The sequence below is a fragment of the Triturus cristatus genome, chromosome 7 (assembly GCF_964204655.1).
Source record: "Triturus cristatus chromosome 7, aTriCri1.1, whole genome shotgun sequence".
NCBI lineage: Eukaryota > Metazoa > Chordata > Amphibia > Caudata > Salamandridae > Triturus > Triturus cristatus.
The window spans coordinates 302,293,690-302,313,869 of NC_140590.1; the positions used below are offsets into that span (position 1 = coordinate 302,293,690).

Genomic DNA, 20,180 nt, shown 5'->3' on the forward strand with positions numbered 1-20,180 from the left:
AAATCCATTCTATCCCTCTAGTCGGTAGCCATTTTGGTTCTAACTTGAGGTTGGTGCCAGCATAGAATAAACTGTTTTACTTGTTATAGTTAGGAAGACATTTGTCACAGTCTCGTTCATACTGATCATATTCCAAAATTATTTTTCAATTGTTGTTTGATTTGCCATTATTGTGTTTTAGTATTCAATGTATCTACATTATCCACTGCAATTTAAAGATTGAACTTTTGAAGAAGCCCAAGATGCGTAAAATACATTTTGAGCTAGATGCGTAAAATACATTTTGAGCTAAATGTCTATAAAAAAATTCAGATTTGACTTCACTGCTTCTCCAGTACTGGGGTGTCTTTCATAGATTCACATGCTTGAATTTTCCCCGTCGTCGAAGTGGGAGTCCCACGCGCCCGCAATCCACTGCTCATGACGTCACATATTACATCACTCATGACATGGTCATTGGCATCACTTATGACATCACTGATGACATCATCCTTGTGATAGAGTGGCGGTCGCGCGAGTTATAGTTATCTGAACTAACTATAACGGGGGAATTTCATTGGTTTTTTACGAGTGAAATATCCACCTAACTATAACATGTGTGAAACCTATGGTTTTTTAATTGAATTTGCAAGGTTTTTTAAATGCTAATTCCTAACTATAACGTGTGTGAAACCTATGGTTTTTTCAGTGAATTTGTACGTTTTTTTAAATGCTAATTTATTTATGTATTATAATTTTTTTTTATATATTTATTTTACAATAAACTACGTATACATTTTTTTTTTATTTTTTTGGTTTTTCACCGTGCGCGCACGGTGCGCGCACCCCCGCGATTTAAAAAAAAAAAAAAAAAAAAAATTTAAAAAAAATTTCTGCCTTCGGGGTCCTTCTGGGACCCCCTGACAAAGGCTAGGGGGTCAGGAACTCTCTACCCTGCCCCCTTTTCACGTTCGCCACCTTCCTTTTTCACTCTCGCACTGAAAACAAACAAAACGGCGGCCAACACTTCCTGATTTCGACCGATTCGAACGTTGACTAACATGTAACCACCAATCAGAATTACGCTCGCGCACGTTAGGGTGCGCGCACGGTGCGCGCACAGTGCGCGCTTATAGATATTTATATGCTTTTAAATGCTATTTTCTCAGGAACTACTGAACAGATTGACACCAGACCTGCAAAAGGCACTTCCCTGACCTGAGGACTACCTCTCTGCCAAATTTCAAGTAATTCTGTTCAGCCGTTCGGGCTGTACCTTCGACTAAAGGTCCTATGGAAAAATGCATGGGGAAAATGCGTTTTGGGACCCCCCTTTTTTCTCGGCCCCCGCTTGACGAATCACCCCGAGACTTTCAGGGTAGGAGCTGAACGGAGCGCCCCATTAGTTTTGAAAATTTCGCGAGGATTCGTCAACCGGCGCCAAAGTTATTCAAAATAGAATTTTCAGATTTCCTATGGAAACTCGGTCCTAACTATAACTATCTATTGGCGACTGCCAGTAGATAATAAATATATATATATATATATATATATATATATATATATATATATATATATATATATATATATATATATATATATATATATATATATATATATATATATATATATATTTTAAAATAACATACAAAGTCAAACGTACCATAGGATAACATTGACACATAGGAATGCATTGAAAAAAGAAATCACTTTACTGACATATCCATGTCGTTTTTATAGTCCAAGCTCCAATCAGGCGCAAACACCCTCTAGAACCTTCCCCTCAGAATCTCAGCCACTCAGATTTTCTACCGCACGTTGTGTGAAGGGAGTCTCCCTGAGCTCTGCTCAATTTTTTCTCTGGTTTTGGATATCTTCAGCTTTTCCTGATGTCTTCAAGTAAGAAGTCTCTCTTCCGTCCTTGCGCTTCTTGTGGGAAGTTGAGGCTCTTTTCAGAGGACCCTCACGAGAAGTGTATATACTGCCTCTATCCAGACCATGAGGTAGGAAACTGCAAAATTTGCATGACTTTTTCTCAGAAGACTCTAAAGGATAGAGAGGGCCGCCTCCTTCTGTGGCTACAGAAGTTGAAAGTCACAGATAATCCTCTCTCTGACGTCGAAAGTGTGGCTTCTGGACACACTGGAGCCTCCTCTAAGCGTAGCAGTGTGCATGACTTGCCCTTCCCCTTTCTTAAAAAGAGAAAGCTTCACCTATTGGAGGTTGCTAAAGTGCCACTAAACTCTGCTGCTACACCCATGCCCCCGAGATCTCACTCTCCGGCATCTGTGGCTCTCCCAGCGCATGTTTCCTCTCATAAACGTGCCAGACCGTCGACGGGCTCGTCGACTGTCACTCCGTCGACGAAATCTGCTGCTTCTACTACTTCGTCGACAACGGTGACGACTGCTTCCAGCAGGTTCCTTATGCCGTCGATGGCGGCTTCGTCGACGCTATCTTCGTGGACGTTGGTTTGTGTCTCCTTGAAATCTGTCTCATCGACGATTCCTATATCTTCGTCAATGACAAAGAAACCTGTGGCTGTCCCATCGACATCTAAATCTTCATCGACGATCAAGAAGAAAGATCCTCCCCGTCGACGGTGGTGGCTTTGTCGACGGTGGTGGCTTTGTCGACGGTGGTGGCTTTGTCGACGGTGGTGGCTTTGTCGACGGTGGTGGCTTTGTCGACGGTGGTGGCTTTGTCGACGGCAGGTCTCTCGTCCACGCCAAATTTAGCATCTCTTCCATTGGTGCCTGTTTCTACGCCAACGCCTGCTTCTGTTGATGATTCACTCCTGCAGCGTCGTCAAGCTGTTTTGGATTCCATTACAGTGCCACTCAACCACCGCCACAACTGTTTCCCTCTGGCAATGAGGATGATTCTGCCTCGGATGATGACCTACATACCGGGCTGCTCGCAGTCCATCAGAACTTTTAATAAAGTGTCAAGATTTCGACGATGAGGACCAGGAGGACCATTATTATCAGGAGGAAGAGGAGGAACCTCCTGCGCAGATTCCGATGGCACAGTTGCCATTATCCCTCATCTCTAATCTCCAATTTATGCTGGAGGATTACAACCGCCATTTCCCACCTTCTTCCCACGACTCTGCGCGAGATGCGCCTCCGAACACTCCAGCTCCTCCTCTGCCGGCAGCAGAACCAACACCATCCGTCCCTTTACTAGTACCTCTTACAGAGGGTGACGCTCACGTCCTTCCGGTTAGAGAAGACGGTGAACTCCTGGGTGATGATGATACTATGGCTGATTTGGACGATTGCCTGATGAATTCGCCGTCTCCGGGGTCACCAGTGAATTCTCCTCCTGTTAATATCACAGGTTTCCATCAATTGATGGAAAGGGCGGCACAGCGTTTTCATCTCCCAATGGTAGAGAGGAGGATTGCTTTTTATATGATTTTAAAACTCAGCCGCAGAAGCAAGTTCGGGCTGTGCCCATAGTTGATTTAATCTGGAATGAGGGTATGAAATTGATGAAAACACCAAATTCAATTCCTGCAGTTCTCCCACGGTTGGAGAAGAAATATAAGGCTCCAGACTCTTCTCCTGCTTGCCTGGTATCCCAGCCAAAGCCGGATTCTGTGATAACCCAGGCGGCACAACGTCGCTCAAGGAATCAGTCTTCTCCGCTTACCTCTTCACCTGACCGTGATGGACGTCGCTTGGATGCCATTGGAAACAAAAATTCAACCATGGCCTCTACAACTGTCAGAGCAGCGAATTCCCTAGCCATCTTGGGTCGCTACGACCACCAAATGTGGTCCGACATAGCTGCTTTCATAAACCTCATCCCAGAACTCTAGAGCCGACGCTCTAAAGATTCTTCAGGAGGGCGAAAGAGCATCTTCGGAGATCGATTGCTCTGTGGATATTGCCTCAACTGGTTTTTGCCAGCTAGCTGGGGCAGCTGTTCTAAGGAGGCAGGCTTGGCTTCGCTCTACTTATTTTCGCCAGGAAGTCCAGGCGAAAATCCTTGACATGCCCTTTGATGGGGAGTCGCTGTTTGGCCAGCACGTGGATGAGGCGCTCCAAACAATAAAAAAGGACACGGAAATAGCTCGTTCCCTTGGCACGCTGCAGTTTAAAAGACAGCCTTTTCGGGGGGCTCGCGGACGCAGCACCAACTCCTCCTTTCGTGGCGGATCAACACAATACCGCCCATACAATCAAGGAAATCAGCGTTTTTCCTCCCAGATTCCACAGTCTTATCGGCAACAGACTAACAAGTCCTACAGGGGAAAGTCTAACTATCGGGGAACCTCTTCCAAGAAACTGACTTTCTTTGCTTACACCCACCTCCTCTCAAGGCCCCCCCCCTATCAGAGTTGGAGGACGAATCTCGAAATTCTTTTCAAATTGGTCACCAATAACTTCAGACCGTTGGGTATTGGACATTGTTTCAAAAGGCCATGCTCTGTTATTCGTCAAATTCCCTCAGACCTCCCCCCCCCCCCCCCCCACCCACCCTTCCCCAACCGGTCCTCCTCCCGCTCATCTCAAGGAGCTTTTCCAACAAATCAAACTAAAACTAAAAAAAGGGCCATCGAAGTGGTTCCAAAGACTCAGAGGGGGCTGGGTTTCTATTCCCGTTTTTTCCTTGTGCTAAAGAAGTCTGGAGAGTGCCGCCCTATCCTCGACCTGAGGGCTCTGAACAAGTTTCTAAAGGATCAGACTTTCCGCATGCTTACACTGAGGGAAATTCTTCAGCTCCTCTCTCAAAACGACTTCATGTTGACAATCGATCTTCAGGATGCCTATTTCCATGTGACGATTCTACCACACCACAGAAAATACCTGCGCTTACGTGTAGGCCAGAGAGACTTTCAATTCAGAGTCCTGCCCTTTGGGCTCCGCTCCGCCCCCCGGGTCTTTACAAAGGTCCTCGTCCCGGTGGTGGCCTATCTACGATTGCGAGGCATTCAAATCTTCCCATATTTGGACGATTGTCTAATCAAGTCTCAGTCTTACCATCAGGCATCCTTAGACACTCAGTTTTGTCGGACTCTGTTCCAATCTCTGGGAATGTCAGTCAACACACAAAAATCTCAGTTCACGCCAGCTCTTCACAGAACTTTCCTAGGCGCTACTCTATACCTCCATGGCCATGGATTTTGTTTCTGACGACCGGCAGAAGCGGATCCTGCAGCTCGCAGATCACATCAGATCAAAACGGTCCGTTTCAGTCCGCATCTTGAAGTCCTTTCTGGGGATGGCGTCCTCCTGCATTTCTTTGATCCCACATTGCAGACTGAAGGGTCGTCCAATTCAGGAAGAACTGAAAAAGCAGTGGCGTCAGGTGTCCGGTTCATTCAGCGACCGGATCTTCGTCAGCGCTCGCATGGAACAAGCTCTGCACTGGTGGACGCAACCTCGCAACATCGCCGGCACTTCCTTCTTGGCAAAGGCTCCAGAGCTCGTCCTTACCACGGATGCCTCCCTGGAAGGGTGGGGCGGTCACCTTCAAGGATTGTCCATCAAAGGCAAGTGGAATCTGTCACAACGTTTGTGAGAAGTTGGCCTGATGTATGATGTCACTAGTTCTAGTGTACACCTTATATCAGTCCAAATACCCTTATGGTGATTGGTTGTAAAGTCAACCTTATAGACCAGCTATCCTAGTGGTAGCATGGACAAGAGCAGTCTTAGGCTAAACTCTGAATGGCATGTGAAGCCAGCTGTGATACCATATATAATCCCTTGAATACCAAATGAAAGGACACCACAACAGATATATATATAAAATAAAGTGTATTTATTCTAAGCAAACCCTCAGCACTCTTTATGAGATTAGAGGTAAGTACAACACAGTCTTATTTAAGCATACATTAAGTCACACAGGTAAGTAATACAGTTAGGCCCTAGGGGCCACGCAAACCATATACTAAAGAAGTGGTATAAGGACCACTGTCACGGAAATAGGATAGGCCTAGGCCTAGGGAATCGCTGGGGCTACACTACACTAGCGTTAGTTAGGAAGTGGGAGGCCCACGGGATTCGTGTGCAGAGTGGAAACACTCACGCGTAATGCGTAAAAGTCAATAGCAATAGTACAGTTTAGAAAACGGTAGATTTAGGACACTTCCGGAGTAGCTAGGAAGTTGAGACTTGAAAACTAGACACTAGGATAGTCACTATCCTGATGAGCACCGGAGTACCCAAGTTACCTAGCCCACAGGCTGCGGGTGCATAGGGGTGAAGATGCGTCGTTTTCGTCGTCGACTCCTATGGATGCCTGAAGAAAGATGCTGACAGGCAGTCAGTGAAGAGTGTCCGGTGGATCCCAAGGCTGGGATCAAGAAGAGAAGAAACCTGCAAGCAGAAGGGACAGAGTCAAGGTCACTAGCCAGTGACCACGTGGAACCAGGAAGGAACCAGGCGATGTCGTGAAGATTGCAGGTGAAGGTGAAGCTTGTCGCTGCAGCCAGGAGGACCAGGAAGCGTCGAGGACGACCAGGACCAGGAGGCGAGCTGTCCCACGAAGGCTCTTGCTGTCGGCGGCGTCGAAGTTGGACTAGGACTCACCAAGCCTTGGCAAGCGGAACCCACGAAGAACGAAGGACTTGCTTCTGGTGCAGACCAGGAAGGTCTGGGGTGCTTCTTCTTTGCAGAGAAGCGGGAGCCAGTCTGGAGGAGCCAAACCAGCGCAGAAGATTTCAGGGTGCGTCGTCACAAAGGCCACTAGCCAGCGGGCAAGCAACCGGACAGACGCGGCAAGCAGGAAAATGCTGAAGGGCCCCACGCAGGACTCGTGGAGTGTGGGGGGCTGATCTTCGGTGCAGATGGTGCTTGGGGTTGGGGCTTCTCAATCCCCGGTGCACAACTTCGAGGGTACCTCAGAAGCTGCGCTTTAAGTTACTAGCCACTTTTCCCAGGTAGCCGGTCCCACGTCGCTCGTCGCCTCCACGGATCTCAGCTTTGCTGTCGATGTGGATCAGGGTCGGAGAAGTCTGGAAGTCAAGGCTCTGGTCAGGCTCTGCAGTCGGTTCCTCGTAGAACGTGGGCAAAGCAAAGGGTAGTCTCTTGATGGTGCCTGTTTGCACAGGGTAGCCACTCCTTGGCTACAAGGGAGATTCTTCAGTCTTCTTCTTTCGTCGAATGTCGAAGGTCCAGAGTTTCTGTTCAAGTTTGCAGGTTCAGGATAATCTAAAGTCTTGAGGCCCAACTCCCACTCTTATACTAATCTGGGGGGCTGGGATACCTGCTAGGTCACGCCTTATGGGTGGGACCTGGGAGGGGGTGGTTACACCCACTTCCCTTTGTCCAGTTTCGTGCCAGAGCTGGGGCTGGAGTGCCCCAGCGCCGGTTTGAACTGGACTATGCAAGGAACACCTTGTGTGCCCCAGGCATGTCTCATTCCTTTCAGCCCACCCTGCCCCAATACACTAAAGGCTGTCTGGGGAGGTGCTAGCACCTCCCCAAGCAGGAAACCTATTGTCCAGGCCTCCCTGGCTGGGATCACTCCCAGCTGCAGGAGGTCAGACTTGTGTCGTGGCAGCAGCATCCATTTTGTGATGCTGAGGCTTTGGTCAGAGGCTAACAGTTGAAGTATGATTTTAACATGTCTTTCCCTCTAGAAGGGGGGAATAATATTCTCATGTCCAGAAATGGCATGGGGGTATTATTCCACAGTGTTAGACACCTTACACGACATGTTTCGATAAAGCCAAACCATAGTTACCATAACCGTTTAAGATTATAAGGGACTTTAAGAGTATATGGTAGGCTATATCATAGAACAGCTATAAGGACAAGGTTCCGAAAGCTGCAGACAGGTTCAGCTCATGCTAGAGCACCATCTCACATGTTACCAAGCACTCTGCCTCCAGGATTGTTAAGGCCTGCCATAGGAGTGACTGATAGGTACACATGTGTCTATATGTAAGTTAGGTATAGGAATACTACACCTAAGCAAGGGGTGATTACACGACCTTGCCCCAGCTGAGTGATCAGCCAGTTGTGTCAAAATGGAAGGCCAGGCTAGGGGTGGCATAATACATGCTGCAGCCCCTGGTAGGCCTAGGGTACACCTATGCCCTGGGTACCTAGGGTACACTGTACAGGGTCCAATAAGGTGATCCTTACCAATTGAGAATGTACCTAGGGTACATGGAGTCCATTTTAAAGAGAGAGCAGACAGCCTGAGACCCTGAATGGCAGGATCTCAGGCCAACTAAGTCGAAAAACCAGCTAGACACTAGGCAAAAAGTTGGAGGTAACCATAGTCAGATATCCACCTTCCTACAACGTTCTTGGCACATCAACAGGCTAGAACTGATGGCGATCTTCCTTGCACTCAAATCGTTCCGATTTCTGCTTCAAGGGGAATCAGTGCTCATTCAAACGGACAACACCACGAGCATGCACTATCTAAACAAGCAGGGCGATACCAAATATCCGCTGCTTTCCCAGCTAGCTCAGAAGATCTAGGATTGGGCCATACTCCATCAGATCACGCTAACAGCAGTCCACCTACCAGGCATTTCCAACATTCTGGCGGATTCTCTCAGCAGGTCCGCGTCATCGACCCACGAGTGGGAGTTGCATCAGCCAACTCTGGACTTCGTCTTCCGCCTCTGGGGTCACCCGGGCTTGGATCTCTTTGCAGCTCCACAGAACAGCAAATGCCAGTCTTGCGCAAGTTGGCTTCCCCACAGCGGGTCGTGCGGGAATGCCCTTTCGATGGACTGGTGCAAGATATTTGCCTACGCTTTTCCACCAATCCCGCTGGTACCTCGAGTGTTGTGGAAAATGCGGAGACAACCATGCCACATTCTCCTGATTGCTCCCCGGTGGCCTCGGCAGGCATGGTTCTCGGAGTTACTGCTCCTCTCACAATGCAAGCCCATTCTTCTTCGCCCCCGGCTGGACCTTCTCACGATGAACAACGGTCGGATCTTCGCACAAACTGTCGGCCTGGAACCTGAGCACCTTGAATTTGCTCACTTAAATATTTTGCCTGCCTGCAGAGAGGTTCTTGCCAGAGCGCGGGCGCCTTCCACGGTGAAGACCTACAAACTAAAGTGGAAACGCTTCTGCCATTGGTGTTCATTTGCTAACATCCACCCAGTGCACGCCTCTCCAGCACAACTTCTGCCTTTCTTTTTGCAGTTGGCACAGTCAGGATTTTCTCATTCCACTCAGTCTTTTTGGCAGCAATTTCTCGTTTTCGCCAGGACGGCTCTTCCTCTCTCTATTCGTCTAGAGTGATTCAACAGTTCTTTAAGGGATTGTTCCGGATGTTTCCACCCATTCGGCGTCCCCTGCCCACATGGCGTCTTAACATCGTATTGGCGTAACTTATGAAGGCGCCCTTTGAGCCAATCCACTCAGCAGATTTTAAATTATTGACCTGGAAGGTTGCCCTCCTGCTTGCTCTGACTTCCTCACGTCGAGTGAGTGAAATTAAGGGCTTCACAATCCAGCCTCCTTTCCTCCAATTTAAATCGGACTGTGTTATCCTTCGAACTAACCCAGCTTTCATGCCGAAGGTGCCGTCCGACTTTCATCTTAATGAGCCTGTGATTTTAAAAACCTTTTTTCCCCATCTGCAATCTCCAGCGGAACAGAGTCTGCATTCTTTGAACTTAAAGAGATGCCTCAAATTTTATATTAGCAGAACGGCACCCTTTCGCCAATCTGACCAACTTTTTGTTGCCTATGGACGAACCTGTAAGGGACATTCTGTTACCAAGCCAACAATTGCACGTTGGATTTCTTCAGCGATATCATTCTGCCATCAGAAGGCTGGCAGGCCTCTTCCTTCCGCAGTGAGGGCGCATTCTACAAGGGCTTTGTCCTCCTCTATGGCCTTATTCGCTGGTGTGCCGATTCATCAAATCTGCCGGGCAGCTACGTGGTCCAGCAGGCACACTTTCAAGAGGCACTACTGCCTGGAGGCGATCAACGAATCCGATACAGCAGTGGGCCAAGCAGCTCTTCGTAATCTTTTCAAATAAGGTGAACCTCTGTTACTTCCTTCCTCCTTGGGTTGTTATCAGTTTTGTGATTCTTCGATGCTATGTCATTGTATTTCATACAACTTTGATACTGCCTTTTCAGTCTGCAGAGTACTGCTCACTATTCTATTTAAGCATGTGAATCTATGAATGACACCCCAATACTGGAGAAGAACAAATGTTACTTACCTGTAAACTGTGGTTCTCCAGTATTGGTGTCTTTCATAGATTCACATGCGAACCACCCTTCCTCCCCTCAGAGGCTCTCTTCTCCTCATAGACTCTTTTGTCACTCTTATGCTACGAAAATCTGAGGGCCTGAGCTTCTGAGGAAAAGGTTCTAGAGCACGGTTACTCATAGTACGGCCCGCGGGCCGCCAGCGGCCCGGCAAGCCTTCCTTAGCAGCCCGCGGACCTTGCAGACATCCTACCTGTGTTGTAAAAAAAAAAAAAGAATTTGCAAACACTGCCGGGTGCAGCAGCCCGGACTCTGAGACTCTGCTCTGTGGGGCCGGGGGATTCCAGTGATTGTCAAAGTGGAGATGCAGGGGCCTAAGAGGTGAAATACAACAAAGCTTTATTAACATGTAAATGGTCTTTTAAAGACCTGTGAAGTACTCTGGTGCGGCTGTGTGTGCGCGCTGGGAAGCTGTCACAGTGCGGCTGTGTGTGCGCGCTGAGAAGCTGTCTAAGCCCGGGCTGAGGGCTGACACACACACAGGGGGTGAGATGACAGAGGGTGATGGAGGCAGGGAGAGGAAGACAGAGGGAGAGGGAGGGTGACAGAGGGTGACAGAGAGAGGGAGACAGAGGCGCAGTCTGGGGGAGACAGAGGGAGGGAGACAGAGGGAGAGGGAGACAGGGAGGCGGAGATGGAGGGAGGGAGACAGAGGGAGGGAGACAGAGGGAGGAAGAGAGACAGGGAGAGACGGAGACAGGGAGGGAGACGGAGAGAGAGCTACAGATGGAGATGGAGGGAAACGGAGAGAGAGAGACAGAGGGAGGGAGACGGAGGGAGACGGAGGGAGACGGAGGGAGAGGGAGGGAGTGGGAGGGAGTGGGAGGGAGACGGAGGGAGAGAGGGAGGGAAAGAGAGGGAGGGAGGGAGACGGAGGGAGACAGGGAGAGAGACTGAGGGAGGGAGACGGAGGGAAGGAGACAGAGGGAGAGGGAAGGAGAGAGACCGAGGGAGAGGGAGGGAGACAGGGAGGGAGACAGGGAGGGAGACAGAGGGTGACAGAGGGAGGGAGGGAGACAGAGGGAGGGAGAGGGAGAGATGGAGAGGGAGGGAGACAGAGGGAGGGAGAGAGACAGGAAGAGATAGAGGGAGTAGACAGAGAGAGACGGAGGGAGGGAGACGGGGGGAGGGAGACGGGGGGAGGGAGACGGGGGGAGGGAGACGGGGGGAGGGAGACGGGGGGAGGGGGAGGGAGACGGAGGGAGGGAGACGGAGGGAGGGAGACGGAGGGAGGGAGACGGAGGGAGGGAGACGGAGGGAGATGGAGGGAGGGAGACGGAGGGAGATGGAGGGAGACCGCGGGAGATGGAGGGAGACGGCGGAAGAGGGAGGGAGACGGCGGAAGAGGGAGGGAGACGGCGGAAGAGGGAGGGAGGGAGGGAGAGGGAGGGAGACAGGGAGAGGGAGGGAGACGGGGAGGGAGAGAGGGAGAGAGGGAGGGAGACGGGGAGGGAGACAGGGAGGGAGACAGGGAGGGAGACAGGGAGGGAGACAGGGAGGGATACAGGGAGGGATACAGGGAGGGAGGGAGACAGACTGAGGGAGCGAGACGGAGAGGGAGCGAGACGGAGAGGGAGCGAGACGGAGAGGGAGCGAGACGGAGAGGGAGCGAGACGGAGAGGGAACGAGACGGAGAGGGAGCGAGGGAGACGGAGAGGGAGACAGAGGGAGGGAGACAGAGGGTGACAGAGGGAGGGAGACAGAGGGTGACAGAGGGAGGGAGACAGAGGGTGACAGAGGGAGGGAGACAGAGGGTGACAGAGGGAGGGAGACAGAGGGAGGGAGGGAGACAGAGGGAGGGAGGCGGACAGACGAAGGGAGAGGGAGGGAGCAGGAGAGAGAGAGAGAGAGAGACAGAGAGACAGAGAGACAGAGAGACAGAGGGAGCGAGACAGAGAGAGCGAGAGAGAGAGGGAGGGAGAGAGAGCGAGAGAGGGAGAGAGACCGAGGGAGCGAGAGAGGGAGCGAGAGAGGGAGGGAGACAGAGGGAGGGAGACAGAGGGAGGGAGACAGAGGGAGGGAGACAGAGGGAGGGAGACAGAGGGAGGGAGACAGAGGGAGGGAGACAGAGGGAGGGAGACAGAGGGAGGGAGACAGAGTAAAGGAGGGAGACGGAGGGAAGGAGGGAGACGGAGGGAGGGAGAGGGAGGGAGGGAGACGGAGGGAGATGGAGGGAGGGAGACGGAGGGAGATGGACGGAGGGAGACGGAGGGAGATGGAGGGAGGGAGACGGAGGGAGATGGAGGGAGGGAGACGGAGGGAGGGAGACGGAGGGAGATGGAGGGAGGGAGACGGAGGGAGATGGAGGGAGGGAGACGGAGGGAGATGGAGGGAGGGAGACCGCGGGAGATGGAGGGAGGGAGACGGAGGGAGATGGAGGGAGGGAGACCGCAGGAGATGGAGGGAGGGAGACCGCGGGAGATGGAGGGAGACGGCGGAAGAGGGAGGGAGACGGCTGAAGAGGGAGGGAGGGAGGGAGGGAGGGAGAGGGAGGGAGAGGGAGGGAGACAGGGAGGGATAGGGAGGGAGACAGGGAGGGATACAGGGAGGGATACAGGGAGGGAGGGAGACAGACTGAGGGAGGGAGACGGAGAGGGAGCGAGACGGAGAGGGAGCGAGACGGAGAGGGAGCGAGACGGAGAGGGAGCGAGACGGAGAGGGAGGGAGCGAGACGGAGAGGGAGGGAGCGAGACGGAGAGGGAGGGAGGGAGACGGAGAGGGAGGGAGGGAGACGGAGAGGGAGGGAGGGAGACGGAGAGGGAGGGAGGGAGACGGAGAGGGAGGGAGGGAGACGGAGAGGGAGGGAGACGGAGAGGGAGGGAGACGGAGAGGGAGGGAGGGAGACGGAGAGGGAGGGAGACGGAGAGGGAGGGAGACGGAGAGGGAGGGAGACGGAGAGGGAGGGAGACGGAGAGGGAGGGAGACGGAGAGGGAGCGAGACGGAGAGGGAGCGAGACGGAGAGGGAGCGAGACGGAGAGGGAGCGAGACGGAGAGGGAGCGAGACGGAGAGGGAGCGAGACGGAGAGGGAGCGAGACGGAGAGGGAGCGAGACGGAGAGGGAGCGAGACGGAGAGGGAGCGAGACGGAGAGGGAGGGAGACGGAGAGGGAGCGAGACGGAGAGGGAGCGAGACGGAGAGGGAGGGAGACGGAGAGGGAGGGAGACGGAGAGGGAGGGAGACTGAGAGGGAGGGAGACTGAGAGGGAGGGAGACTGAGAGGGAGGGAGACTGAGAGGGAGGGAGACTGAGAGGGAGGGAGACTGAGAGGGAGGGAGACTGAGAGGGAGGGAGACTGAGAGGGAGGGAGACTGAGAGGGAGACAGAGGGAGGGAGACAGAGGGAGGGAGACAGAGGGAGGGAGACAGAGGGAGGGAGACAGAGGGAGGGAGACAGAGGGAGGGAGACAGAGGGAGGGAGGGAGACGGAGGGAGGGAGACAGAGGGAGGGAGGGAGACAGAGGGAGGGAGACGGAGGGAGGGAGACGGACGGAGGGAGAGGGAGGGAGCAGGAGAGAGAGAGAGAGAGACAGAGAGACAGAGAGACAGAGGGAGCGAGACAGAGAGAGGGAGAGAGAGCGAGAGAGGGAGAGAGAGCGAGAGAGGGAGAGAGAGCGAGAGAGGGAGAGAGAGCGAGAGAGGGAGAGAGACAGAGGGAGCGAGAGAGGGAGGGAGACAGAGGGAGGGAGACAGAGGGAGGGAGACAGAGGGAGGGAGACAGAGGGAGGGAGACAGAGGGAGGGAGACAGAGGGAGGGAGACGGAGGGAGGGAGACGGAGGGAGGGAGACGGAGTAAAGGAGGGAGACGGAGGGAAGGAGGGAGACGGAGGGAGGGAGGGAGAGGGAGGGAGGGAGAGGGAGACAGAGGGAGGGAGACGGAGTAAAGGAGGGAGACAGAGTAAAGGAGGGAGACGGAGGGAAGGAGGGAGACGGAGGGAGGGAGAGAGACGGAGGGAGAGAGACGGAGGGAGAGAGACGGAGGGAGAGAGACGGAGGGAGAGAGACGGAGGGAGAGAGACGGAGGGAGAGAGACGGAGGGAGAGAGACGGAGGGAGAGAGACGGAGGGAGAGAGACGGAGGGAGAGAGACGGAGGGAGAGAGACGGAGGGAGAGAGACGGAGGGAGAGAGACGGAGGGAGAGAGACGGAGGGAGAGAGACAGGGGGAGAGAGACAGGGGGAGAGAGAGACAGACAGGGGGAGAGAGGGAGAGAGGGAGAGAGACAGAGGGAGAGAGGGAGAGAGACAGAGGGAGAGAGACAGAGGGAGAGATGTAGGAGAGTAGGGTCTGCCATCCTATGGTCACCCCAAATGTTTGCTTTTGCTTCACTGGTTTTATGACTTAGTGTGGCTGTGGGCCTGCTAATCAGACCCACAGCCCTGCTGTTCTCTCCCTAAATTAATGCCAATGCACACTAGGTGCATTACCAATTGGAACTGGTTCACCTTACAGACCCTGTAACAGTGTACCCCAGGTACCCAGGGCATAGGTGTATCCAAGGCCTACCAGGGGCTGCAGCATGTATTATGCCACCCCTGGCCTGGCCTCACTATTTGACACAACTGGCTGATCACTCAGCTGGGGTAATTAGGTGTAATCACCTCTTACTTAGATATAGTATATCTATATCTAACATATATGGACACATGGTAACCTATCAGTCACTCCTATGGCAGGCCTTAACAATCCTGGAGGCAGAGTGCTTGGTTTCATGTGAGATGGTGCTCTGGCATGAGCTGAGCCTGTCTGCAGCTTTCGGAACAACGTCCTTTAGCTGTTTCCATGATACTGCCATACCATATACTCTTAAGTGCATTATGGACCTCGCAGTCAAATGCTAACTCTGGTTTGGCTTTATCAAAACATGTCGAGTAAGGTGTCATACGATTTGGAATACTACCCCCTCGCCAATTCTGGCGACAGGGGAAGCATTCCATCCTTCTAGAGGGACACGACATGTACCTAACCTGAAACCCGGGTAAAGTTAGACAGAGCCTCAGCATCACAAAATGGATGCTGCCACCACAGACACAAGTCTGCCCTCCTGCTGCTGGGAGTCCTTCCAGCTTGGGAGGTTTGGACAAAGGGTTTCCTGTCAGGGGAGGTGCTTGCACCACCCCAGACAGGATTTTGTGTAGTGGGTTAGGGAGGGCTGAATAGATTGAGACATGCCTGGGACACACAAGGTGTCCCCGTGCATATGCCAGTTCAAACTGAAGCTGGGGCTCTCCAGCCCCGGCCCTGGTGCGAAACTGAACAAAGGAGAGGGGGTGTAACCACCCCCCTTCCTGGTTCCCCCCAGAGGAGGGACCTAGCAGGTAATCCAGCCCCTAGATTTGGAATAAGAGTAGGAGCTGTGTCCCAGGACTTTAGATCATCCTGAAACTCGACTTTAATAAGAATAACTACTGGACTTCGACATTCTGCTGCACAGAAGACTGAAGAGAATCTCCCTTGTGGTCAAGGAGTGACCACCCTGTGAACACAGGCACCATCCAGCAACTCAACGACTGCTTTGCCGCCGCCTCCCGCCGGAGAACGAGCCCAGAGCCCGACAAGACCCAGACTCCCAGACATCTCGGAGCCTGATCCACAGTCCCTGCAAAGAAGAGACCCGTGGAGGCACCGAGAGACGTGGGACCGGCCATCTTGAAACGTCCACGACAAGCTGACTGCAGCACCCGAGGCATCCTCATCGTTGTGCATAGGGCCCTGAGAAGCCCCAACACCGAGCAGTATTTGCACCAAAGACCTGCCCTCCAGCATCCACGAGATCTGCGTGGGGCCCTTTTGCTTTTTGCCACTCGACGCGTCATCCTGGTTACTGGCCCGTTGGCTAGTGGCCATCTGGGCGACGAAATCTACGAACAACACTGCTGGTCTGGTTGCTCCAGACTGGCCCTTGCTCCTGTGAAAAGGAGCAGGCCCTCTGACCTTGCTGGTTAGAGCACCAAGCTTTCATCGACTCCTGCGTGGCTTGCATTAGCCAAGGCCTGTTTGCTCCCATCGAGAAGCCGACACCGCCATCAGCTAGAGCCTTCATGGGACAGCTCGTGAGTGACTCCTGGATGTCGCCGACATCTTCACTTCCACGTGGCTGCAGAGACAAGCTTCACTTTTTCACCTGTTGGCACCCGACATCGCCTGGTTCCTTCCTGGTTCCACGCCGGTCACTGGCTAGTGCCTCTGAACAGTGTCCCCTCTGCTTTCCGGTCTTCTACTCTTCAGATCCACCCTTGGATCCACCGGAACTCTTCTCGCCTGGCCGCCTGCAGCATCTTCATCTTCAGGCTCCATAGACCTGCACGACGAAACCCGACGCACTTTGACACCTATGCACCCGCTTCCTGTGGGTGAGGTAACGCTGGCACTCCGGTGCTCCTGTGTAGAGAAACATCTCTAGTGTCTAGGTTTCCAGTTGTTAGGTTCTGGTCCATCCGGAAGACTCCCTTTGCTTTAGCTTTGTGACTTTTACGCACCCATTGAATCCAATAGGTGCACGCGTGTAACTTTCAACACTGCATACGCATCCTGTGGGCCTCCTGGTCACTAACTACTGTTAGCTCCTTGTAGTCCCAGCAATTCTCAAGGCCCTAGGCCTTCTTACTTTTCTATACGTGGTTCTTATACCACTATTTTAGTATATGGTTTAGCGGGCCACCCGGGCCCATCCATAATTGTGCAACTTTTGTATATTTAAACATTGCCTTGTTTTAACGAATGTGCTTCTGTGCTCATAAAGAGTATAGGGGATACGTTTAGTAAATAAATACATATATATTTTGAATATATATCTGTGTGGTGTCCTTTCATTTGGTATTCAAGGCGGTTACATATGGTAAAACAGCTGGCTTCACATGCCCTCAAGAGTTTAGCCTGCAGACTGCACTGTCCACGCTACCACTAGGATAGCTGGTCTATCTAGGTTGACTTCAACCACCACCATAAGGGTTGCTTGGCATGGTACAAGGTGATCACTAGAACTATTGAGCAGCATATACCAGGCCAACTTCTCACATTGGTGAGCAGCGGTTGGGATTTGAGCTTGCTGTGTTTTACCAATTGTAATCTTTGAAAATATCATTTGAAAGATCATACAGGTACCTTTAGGTACATATAAAACAAGACTAGTATACATACGTTCTACTGAACTTAGTTGTTGTAGAGCAAAGGGAGTAGCACACCCTGACTACAACTAACTAGAGAAGGTCCAGTAGGAAAACACCAGTGTAGGTAGATTGCAACACATCCACCTCACTAAGAGAATGGCTGGAGCAGCAGGAGCCACTGGGCTTCCAGCTGTTGAGAGAGACCCTCAAAGGGCACCATCCAAATATTCTATGTTAAACTTTCAGGAGTTAAGACAACTGTGTAACACCAGAAGTCTTAAGCAGGGTCAAAACCCTACTATAGCCCAACTCCTAGAGCTATTAGATTACTCTGATACTCTGTCACCCATCTGAAGATGATAATACTGATGCCCCTGTACCTAGCACTCAAGAAGAAGATGAGGGGGAAGATGATTCAGATGATGATAGAAATAGCCAGGTGCCAGTCAGGAGACTTAGCCAGGCCAACTTAAGCTTACATGGGACTGGACATGGGATACCTCCCTACAGACCCCCAAGAAGGCTTAACCAGAGACAGAGGGAGAGAAGATCCAGTTCAAGTGGATCTGACCATTCCAATGGCTCTAAAGGCTCCAATGCCTCTAATCAGAGAAGGTTGACTTCCTCTCAGAGAAGGGAACATAAAGCCAAGATGAGAGAGGCTGAACTTAGGATCCAAAGGCAAGAACTAGAGGTTGCCTTGGCTAAGGAGAAACTTGCTAGAGCAAGACAGTCTAGAGAGAGTGGATTGGATTCCACTGGTGGCAGCAATATCCCTAAGACAATAAGGTCCTATGACAATAAAAACCTGAGTAAGATTGTGCCCCCCTACAAAGCTGGGAATGACATCCACAAATGGATGACTGCACTTGAGAGGGCCTGCAGAGTACAGCAGGTCCCTCAGGAGCAGTGGGCAGCACTCTTGTGGCTCTCCTTTGAAGGTAGAGGCAGAGACAAGCTCCTCACAGTTAGTGATGAGGATGCTAGAAACTATCTGGTCCTGAAGAGCGCTCTGATTGATGGGTTAGGCTTAACCACTGAACAGTACAGGTTAATGTTTAGAGACACCCAGAAGACACAGAATCAGGACTGGTCTGAATTTGTTGAGTGTGCCACTAAGGCTCTGGAGGGCTAGTTGCTGGGAAGTAAGGTTGCAGATTACACAGGATTGTATAATCTAATTATGAGAGAGCAAATCTTAAATAATTGTCAGAACAAGCAGTTGCATTAACACCTGATTGACTCAGATCTGACCTCTCCCCAAGAATTGGGAAAGAAGGCAGACAAATGGGTTAGAACCAGGGTTAAGCAAAAGAACCAGAACCAGGGTGGTGACCAAAAGAAGGCAGACCAAAAGGGTGGGGAACAGAAACCTAAAGACCAGAAGTCTTCTCCAGGCCCCCAACAGAATAATGAGGGTGGGTCCCAAACTTCTAAGAAGAAGAAGAAAGAAGGTCAGAAAAAGCCATGGTGTAATGTCTGTAAAAACACCTCTCACTGGACCAGTGTGTCTAAGAAAACTGGAGCCCCCATCACTGCAGCCCCTAAGGCACCTGCACCCCCTAGTACAGTTGGCAGTGTTGGTCCTCAGGCTAAGGGAGTAGTGGGGTTAACCTTGAGTACTGAGGGAGAGTCTGGCCTAGTCAGAACCCCTACACAGGCTGTTCTGATCTGTGATGTGGACATGGATTTGTCCACTACTGTGGGTCCTAGGAATCTAGGCAAGTACAGACACACCTTTAATCAACAATAAAGTGGCTCAAGCATACAGGGACACTTGTGCCAGTGTCACAATGGTGACACCTGGCTTTGTGGACCCTGGTCAGATAGTGCTAGGTGATAATTACCTAGTGACCAACGCCAGCAATGTCTCTACTTCATATAGTGTGGCAATTGTTAATTTCTCCTGGGGAGGGGCAACTGGCCTCAAAAAGGTTGTGGTAAGTGCAGACCTCCCAGTTGAATGTCTGTTGGGCAATGACCTAGAATCCTCTCTATGGTCAGAAGTGGAGTACAGGACTCATGCAGAGATGTTAGGGATTTCATCACATGTCCTTGCTGTGACCAGGTCACAGGCCAAAAAGTGCCTCACTGAACCTCAGGTATTGGAGCCTGGAACAATGGACCGAGTACCTACCAAGAAAAAGAACAGAAGGGTCAAGGCTGTGCCTTCCCTCCTGCCTGAAAGTGAAGATCAGTCTTCTCAGGAAACTGATTTTGAGAATCCTGAAGGAACTGTCCCTGAAGAGCTTGAACCTGACATGGTTGAGTTTCTGGGGGCAGGGGGACCTTCCAGGGCTGACTTAAGGCAGGTTCAGTTAAACTGTTCTTCCCTTGAACCCCTCAGACAGCAAGCCGCTGCTGAGGCTGCTGGGAATGCTCAAGTATATTGGAATGATGGGCTCCTTTATTCAGAGGCTAGAGACCCAAAACTTGGTGCAACCAGGAGGTTGGTTATACCTCTGCAATTTAGGGGCTTCCTTCTTACCTTGGCCCATGATATTCCTTTAGCAGGACATTTAGGCCAGAACAAGACTTGGGACAGGCTTGTCCCTCACTTTCACTGGCCTCACATGAATGAAGATACCAAGGAGTTTTGTTGCTCCTGTGTAACCTGCCAAGCCAGTGGCAAATCAGGTGGCACAACAAAGGCCCCCCTAATACCACTACCTGTGGTGGGGGTCCCCTTTGAAAGAGTGGGGATTGATCAGATTTATACTGGTGGTAGTGGATCATGCCACCTGGTATCCAGAGGCAATTCCCCTTAGGACTACAACAGCTCCTGTTGTGGCCAGGGCCTTACTGGGAGTTTTCTCCAGAGTGGGGTTTCCTAAGGAGGTGGTATCTGACAGAGGTGCCAACTTCATGTCAGGATACTTA

At 51.7% G+C, this 20,180-nt stretch overlaps 1 protein-coding gene across 2 annotated transcripts in view; it reads left to right on the top strand.

The window, feature by feature from the left end:
* The window catches only part of LOC146809501 (transcriptional enhancer factor TEF-1-like), a 245,183-nt gene that overhangs the window by 198,751 nt on the left and 26,252 nt on the right, over positions 1 to 20,180 (top strand). The window lies entirely within an intron of this gene.